Raw genomic sequence first — 7,766 nt, 5'->3', positions numbered from 1 at the left:
TTACAGCAAGGTGGGGAATGGGCAGGGCTGTTCTCTGCCTTCATCCCAGTCTGACCCTGTGATTTAGAGAAGGAGAAATGAGTGTGCTCGTGAAGGAAGTATGGTGCACTAGAAAGCAAGCAGGATTGTGAATGACAAGGCCTGCTGCAAACTAGCTCTATGATTAGGCACGTGACGTTCGGATGTGGCTGCTTTGACACAGGTTATTTGACTTGAGAATATTGAGATGTGGCCTCAAAAACAAGATATTAAACTTATAATTTTAAAAAATTCCTAAGCTCCTCACTCAGTCCCACCCAATTCCTCATCCTCATTCCAAAACTCCCACTTCTGACACTTAACTAGCAGACACTTAACTTTTTAGTTGAATAAATGAATAAGGGAATGAATATTGAGGATGGAAGAAGGTTGGAGATTAATTTCAGAAATGAAATGGTGGTCAATGTCAAGGGAAGTGTCAGATGTAGAGTAAGGCTTATGAAATAAATCTCAAGAATCAGAGATGTTTGCCATTAACTTTTGGGAATCAAAAGCCATAAGAGAAACAATTGTGGTAAAATATAAATATTTGTTAAATCTCGGTAATGAACGTGGGTTATCTGTAATATTATTCTTTATAGTTTGGTGAATTTGTTAAAAAATGTTTAAACTGTTTCATTTAAAAAAGAAGAACAGTAGAACAGCAACTTCATAATAGCTGAGTCAAAGTCGGTCTGTCAGGTTGGCATCATTCCAATCAATTTGCTGTGATGGAGTCTGGGTCCCCGTGGTGGTGGCAGAACAGTTCATTCCCACACATGGATGGTCAGATACTTTGGAGAGAACCTGTGGAAATGTATATGGAAAGACAGAAAATACTAATTTCCTTGGGCTCTATACTCCTACTCCTAAAAATGTATGCAAAGGAAATGATAATTCAAAAGAAACACGAATGGAGAATATGTAGATGAAAAATTTGGGTACTAATTTTTCATAACAAAGAAAAACTGGAAATCACTCAAGGTAACCACATGGGAAGTGTTCACCACTGTTCCCACCCTGGTCACACCACCTTCAGCTTTGCGTGGATCACTGTCTTGTTGGGTTCTCTGTTTCTGCAACTACAGTGATCCTTTCGAAAGGAAATGAAACCACTTCCCCACTTCACTTCAGAATGTTCTCACCACCCTCACTGCTATCAGCCATGGTCTGAGCCACCACTTCTTAGAGCCTGGATCATGGTGATTGGTAACTGGTGTAACTCTGTCTTCCTTTCCCGCAAGACAATAGTGAAAGTATTTCTTCTTCCAGTCATGAACGGGATCATATCACTCCTCTGTTCAGGACCCTCCAGTGGCTTCCCATCTGATTCAGAGTGAGCCCATATGACTTAAAGCAGTCAGAAAAATTTTTAAGGTGGTTCACAAGGACCTCATCTCCTTCCCAGTCACACTGGATCCTTTTGTTGCCTGTTCCCTCTACTCATAATGTTCTTTCTCCATATGTCCACATGGCTCATTTCCTCACTTCCTTCAGGTGGTAACTCAAATCTCCTCTTCTCAGTGAGGTGTTAATTAATCACCCTATCTTATATTTTATCACTCCATACACCCTTACCCTTTTTCCCAGTTTTATATTTTCTCTTATCATTTATCATCTTCTGACATAATAAATCATTTACATAACATTTCTCAAATGTCTATCTGCTTTACTCAAACACACATACACTAGAATTTAAACTCTGGGAGGAAAGGGATTTTTACCTATTGTGCTCACAGTTGATTCCTAAGCTCCAAGAACAGAGTCTGACACATAGTAGACATTCAGCAAATACTTGTGATATGAAGGAACAAATGATTAAGTAAATTGGGTTATACCAAGAGAAGGAAGATTAAGCAATCAGCAAAAATTGTACTGTGTACCAATGTGGAAAAGATGTATGTTGCAATGTTACTTTTAAAAGCAGAATCCCTGTGTTGTTTGTGATCAAAACTGCATTGATGTGGCTTTGACAACATGTTCTTTTCTGGTTCTCATGCTTTCCCTTCCCTTAAATGGTGGAGTTCCCAAGTTTGTCTTTGGTCCTCTTCTCCTTTTTATCTATCCTCCCAGATTAAAAAACCATCCGGGTTATTTAGCGTGTTGTCCAAGTGAACACTTTGGACCCAGGTCTCTGTTTTGAGCTTCTCATACACATTACTCATGTTGCTTTGTATACACTTCTATTAGTAGTTAGAATACCATTCTGAGAAGAGATATGTGTTGTTCATCAATCTCCCCTAATAAAATGGGAAAACTCCTATAGGGTAAGATGCCTAGAACATACTAGTGAGGATTCAATAAATGTTAAAGCAATGCAAAATAAGTAATACAGGAGGAGCCAAGATGGCGGTGTGAGTAGAGCAGCGGAAATCTCCTCCCAAAACCATATATATTTTTGAAAATACAACAAACACAACTATTCCTAAAAGAGAGACCAGAAGATACAGGACAACAGCCAGGCTACATCTACACCTGCGGGAACCCAGCGCCTTGCGAAGGGGGTAAAATACAATCCCCGGCCCGGTGGGACACGAGTGCCCCTCCCCCCAGCTCCCGGCGGGAGAAGAGCAGGCAGAGCGGGAGGGAGACAGAGCCCAGGACTGCTAAACACCCAGCCCCAGCCATCCACACCGAAGAGCAGACACACAGTGTGTGAGGTGCTGGATACTAGGGAAACGGGACAGTAAAACCAACGGGTGTGTCCCCACAGCCGGCGCCCCTGGGACAAAAGAAAAGCGAGTGATTTTTGAAAGTCTTAAAGGGACAGGGACCTCACAGCTTAACGGAAGTGTTCTGGCACACTCAGCCCAGCAGCTGGAAATCCTGGGGAGCTCTGGGTGCCCTAACCCCCGGGGCGGCAGCACAGCTTGGAGGCCCCTCACGGCGATAAACAGCCTCCCACCCGTTTCCCCCTCCAGCGCGCCCTGCCATAGCAGAGAAGCAGCCTGAGGCCGGACACGCCCACAGCAGCCGCATACAGCTTCACAGCAGCCCAGGCAAGAATCAGAGACCCCGTCTGTGCACAGCTTCCCAGCACAAGCCTCTAGGGGTCGCCATTCTCCCAGGAGAGGAAGGCCACAAACTAGCAAGAAGGGACATTCTCTCAGCTGACACACACGCCAGCTCCCTACAACTACCTCTATTGCCATGAAAAGGCAGAAGAATTTGATCCAGACCAGAATCACACAGACATCCTCCCCTGAGAGGGAAACTGGGGAGCAAGACCTAACCAATCTTCCTGAAAAAGAATTCAAAATAAAGGTCATAACCATGCTGATGGAGCTGCAGAGAAAAATGCAAGAGCTAATGGACAAAGTAGGGAGGGAGACTACAGAAATAAAACAATCTCTGGAAGGACTTTAAAGCAGAATGAATGAGATGCAAGAGGCCATTAACAGAATAGAAACCAGAGAACAGGAATGCATAGAAGCTGATGCAGAGAGATAAAAGGATCTCCAGGAATGAAACAATATTAAGAGAACTGTGTGACCAATCCAAAAGGAACAATATCTGCATTATAGGGGTACCAGAAGAAGAAGACAGAGAAAAAGGGATAGAAAGTGTATTTGAAGAAATAATTGCTGAAAACTTCCCCAAACTGGGGGAGGAAAGAATCGCTCAGACCACGGAAGCCCACAGAACTCCCAACACAAGGGACCTAAGAAGGGCGACACCAAGACACATAATAATAAAAATGGCAAAGATCAAGGACAAGGACAGAGTTTTAAAGGCAGCTAGAGAGAGGAAAAAGGTCACCTACAAAGGAAAACCCATCAGGCTATCATCAGACTTCTCAACAGAAACCTTGCAGGCCAGAAGAGAATGGCATGATATATTCAATGCAATAACACATAAGGGCCTTGAACCAAGGATACTGTATCCAGCATGATTATCATTTAAATATGAAGGAGAGATTAAACAACTCCCAGACAAGCAAAAGTTGAGGGAATTTGCCTCCCACAAACCACCTCTACAGGGTATTTTAGAGGAACTGCTCTAAATGGGAGCACTTCTAAGGCTAAATAGATGTCACCAGAGAAAATAAAATCACAGCAAAGAAAATAGACCAACCAAATACTAACTTAAGGCAAAAAATAACATCAACTACTCACAAAAGCAGTCAAAGGAAACACAAAAGAGCACAGAATAAAACACCCAACATATAAAGAATGAAGGAGGAGGAATAAGAAAGGAGAGAAATAAAGAAACGTCAGACAGTGTTTATAATAGCTCAATAAGCGAGTTAAGTTAGACAGTAAGATAGTAAAGAAGCTAACCTTGAACCTTTGGTAACCACGAATCTAAAGCCCGCAATGGCAATAAGTACATATCTTTCAATAATCAACCTAAATGTAAATGGACTGAATGCACCAATCAAAAGACAGAGTAATAGAATGGATAAAAAAGCAAGACCCATCTATAAGCTGCTTACAAGAAACTCACCTCAAACCCAAAGACATGCACAGACTAAAAGTCAAAGGATGGAAAAAGATATTTCATGCAAACAATAGGGAGAAAAAAGCAGGTGTGGCAGTACTTTCATCAGACAAAATAGACTTCAAAACAAGGAAAGTAACAAGAGATAAAGAAGGACATTACATAATGATAAAGGGGTCTGTCCAACAAGAGGTTATAACTATTATAAATATATTTGCACCCAACACAGGAGTACACCAGCATATGTGAAACAAATACTAACAGAATTAAAGGAGGAAACAGAATGCAATGCATTCATTCTAGGAGACTTCAACACACTACTAACTTCAAAGGACAGATCCACCAGATAGAAAATAAGTAAGGACACAGAGGCACTGAACAACACACTAGAACAGATGGACCTAATAGACATCTATAGAACTCTACATCCAAAAGCAACAGGATACACATTCTTCTCAAGTGCACATGGAACATTTTCCAGAATAGACCACATACTAGGCCACAAAAAGAGCCTCCGTAAATTCCAAAAGATTGAAATCCTACCAACCAACTTTTCAGACCACAAAGGTATAAAACTAGAAATAAATTGTACAAAGAGAGCAAAAAGGCTCACAAACACATGGAGGCTTAACAACATGCTCCTACATAATCAATGGATCAACGACCAAATTAAAATGGAGATCCGGCAATATATGGAAACAAATGACAACAACAACAACACAAAGCCCCAACTACTGTGGGATGCAGCAAAAGTAGTCTTAAGAGGAAAATATATAGCAATCCAGGCATATTTAAAGAAGGAAGAACAATCCCTAATGAATAGTCTAATGTCACAATTATCGAAATTGGAAAAAGAACAACAAATGAGGCCTAAGGTCAGCAGGAGGGATATAATAAAGATCAGAGAAGAAATAAATAAAATGGAGAAGAATAAAACAATAGAAAAAATCAATGAAACCAAGAGCTGGTTCTTTGAGAAAATAAACAAAATAGATGAGCTGCTAGCTAGACCTATTAAGAGAAAAAGAGAATCAACACACATCAACAGGATCAGAAACAAGAAAGGAAAAAATCATGACAGACCCCACAGAAATACAAAGAATTATTAGAGGATACTATGAAAACCTATATGCTAACAAGCAGGAAAACCTAGAAGAAATGGACAACTTCCTTGAAAAATACAAGACTGACCCAGAAAGAAACAGAAAATCTAAACAAACCAATTACCAAGAACGAAATTGAAGCGGTAATCAAAAAACTACCCAAGAACAAAACCCTCAGGCCAGATACATTTACCTTGGAATTTTATCAGACATACAGAGAAGACATAATACCCATTCTCCTTAAAGTTTTCCAAAAAATAGAAGAGGAGGGAATACTCCCAAACTCATTCTATGAAGCCAGCATCACCTTAATACCAAAACCAGGCAAAGACCCCACTAAAAAAGAAAATTACAGATCAATATCCTTGATGAATGTAGATGAAAAAATACTCAACAAAATATTAGCAAACCAAATTAAAAAATACTTCAAAAGGATCATACACTATGACCAAGTGGGATTCATCTCAGGGATGCAAGGATGGTACATTTGAAAATCCATCAACATTATCTACCACATAAAAAAAAGAAGGACAAAAACCACATGATCATCTCCATAGATGCTGAAAAAGCATTCGACAAAGTTCAACATCCATTCATGATAAAAACTCTCAACAAAATGGGTGTAGAGGGCAAGTACCTCAACATAATAAAGGTCATATATGACAAACCCACAGCCAACATCATACTGAACAGTGAGAGGCTGAAAGCTTTTCCTCTGTGATCGGGAATAAGACAGGGATGCCCACTCTCCCCACTGTTATTCAACATAGTACTGGAGGTCCTAGCCATGGCAATTAGACAAAACAAAGAAATACAAGGAATCCAGATTGGTAAAGAAGAAGTTAAACTGTCACTATTTGCAGATGACATGATATTGTACATAAAAAACCCTAAAGACTCCACTCCAAAACTACTAGAACTAATATCGGAATTCAGCAAAGTTGCAGGATACAAAATTAATACTCAGAAATCTGTGGCTTTCCTATACACTAACAATGAACTAATAGAAAGAGAAATCAGGAAAACAATTCCATTCACAATGGCATCAAAAAGAATAAAATACTTAGGAATAAACCTAACCAAAGAAGTGAAAGACCTATACCTTGAAAACTACAGGACACTCTTAAGAGAAATTAAAGAAGACACTAACAAAAGGAAACTCATCCCATGCTCTTGGCTAGGAAGAATTAATACAGTCAAAATGGCCATCCTATCCAAAGCAATATACAGATTTGATGCAATCCCTATCAAATTACCAACAGCATTCTTCAATGAACTGGAACAAATAGTTCAAAATTTCATATGGAAACACCAAAGACCCCTAATAGCCAAAGCAATCCTGAGAAGGAAGAATAAAGTGGGGAGTATCTCGCTCCCCAACTTCAAGCTCTACTACAAAGCCACAGTAATCAAGACAATTTGGTACTGGCACAATAACAGAGCCACAGACCAGTGGAACACAATAGAGACTCCAGACATTAACCCAAATATATATGGTCAATTAATATACAATAAAGGAGCCATGGACATACAATGGGAAATGACAGCCTCTTCAACAGTTGGTGTTGACAAAACTGGACAGCTACATGTAAGAGAATGAAACTGGACCATTGTCTAACCCCATACACAAAAGTAAATTCGAAGTGGATCAAAGATCTGAATGTAAGTCATAAAACCATAAAACTCTTAAAAAAAAACATAGGCAAAAATCTCTTGGACATAAACATGAGAGACTTCTTCATGTACATATCTCCCTGGACAAGGGAAACAGAAGCAAAAATGAACAAGTGGGACTGTATCAAGATGAAAAGCTTCTGTACAGCAAAGGACACCATCAATAGAACAAAAGGCATCCTACAGTATGGGAGACTATATTCATAAATGACAGATCCAATAAAGGGTCGACATCCAAAATATATAAAGAGCTCACGCACCTCAAGAAACAAAAAGCAAATAATCCAATTAAAAAATGGGCAGAGGAGCTGAACAGACAGTTCTTCAAAGAAGAAATTCAGATGGCCAACACACACATGAAAGATACTCCACCTCGCTATTCATCAGAGAAATGCAAATTAAAACCACAACGAGGTATCACCTCACACCAGTAAGGATCACCACCGTCCAAAAGACAAACAACAAGAAATGTTGGCGAGGTTGTGGAGAAAGGGGAACTCTCCTATACTGCTGGTGGGAATGTAAATTAGT

The sequence above is a fragment of the Manis pentadactyla genome, chromosome 4, assembly GCF_030020395.1.
Source record: "Manis pentadactyla isolate mManPen7 chromosome 4, mManPen7.hap1, whole genome shotgun sequence".
Taxonomy (NCBI): domain Eukaryota; kingdom Metazoa; phylum Chordata; class Mammalia; order Pholidota; family Manidae; genus Manis; species Manis pentadactyla.
The sequence above is the reverse complement of the archived record's forward strand: the minus strand, read 5'-3'. Positions refer to the sequence as shown.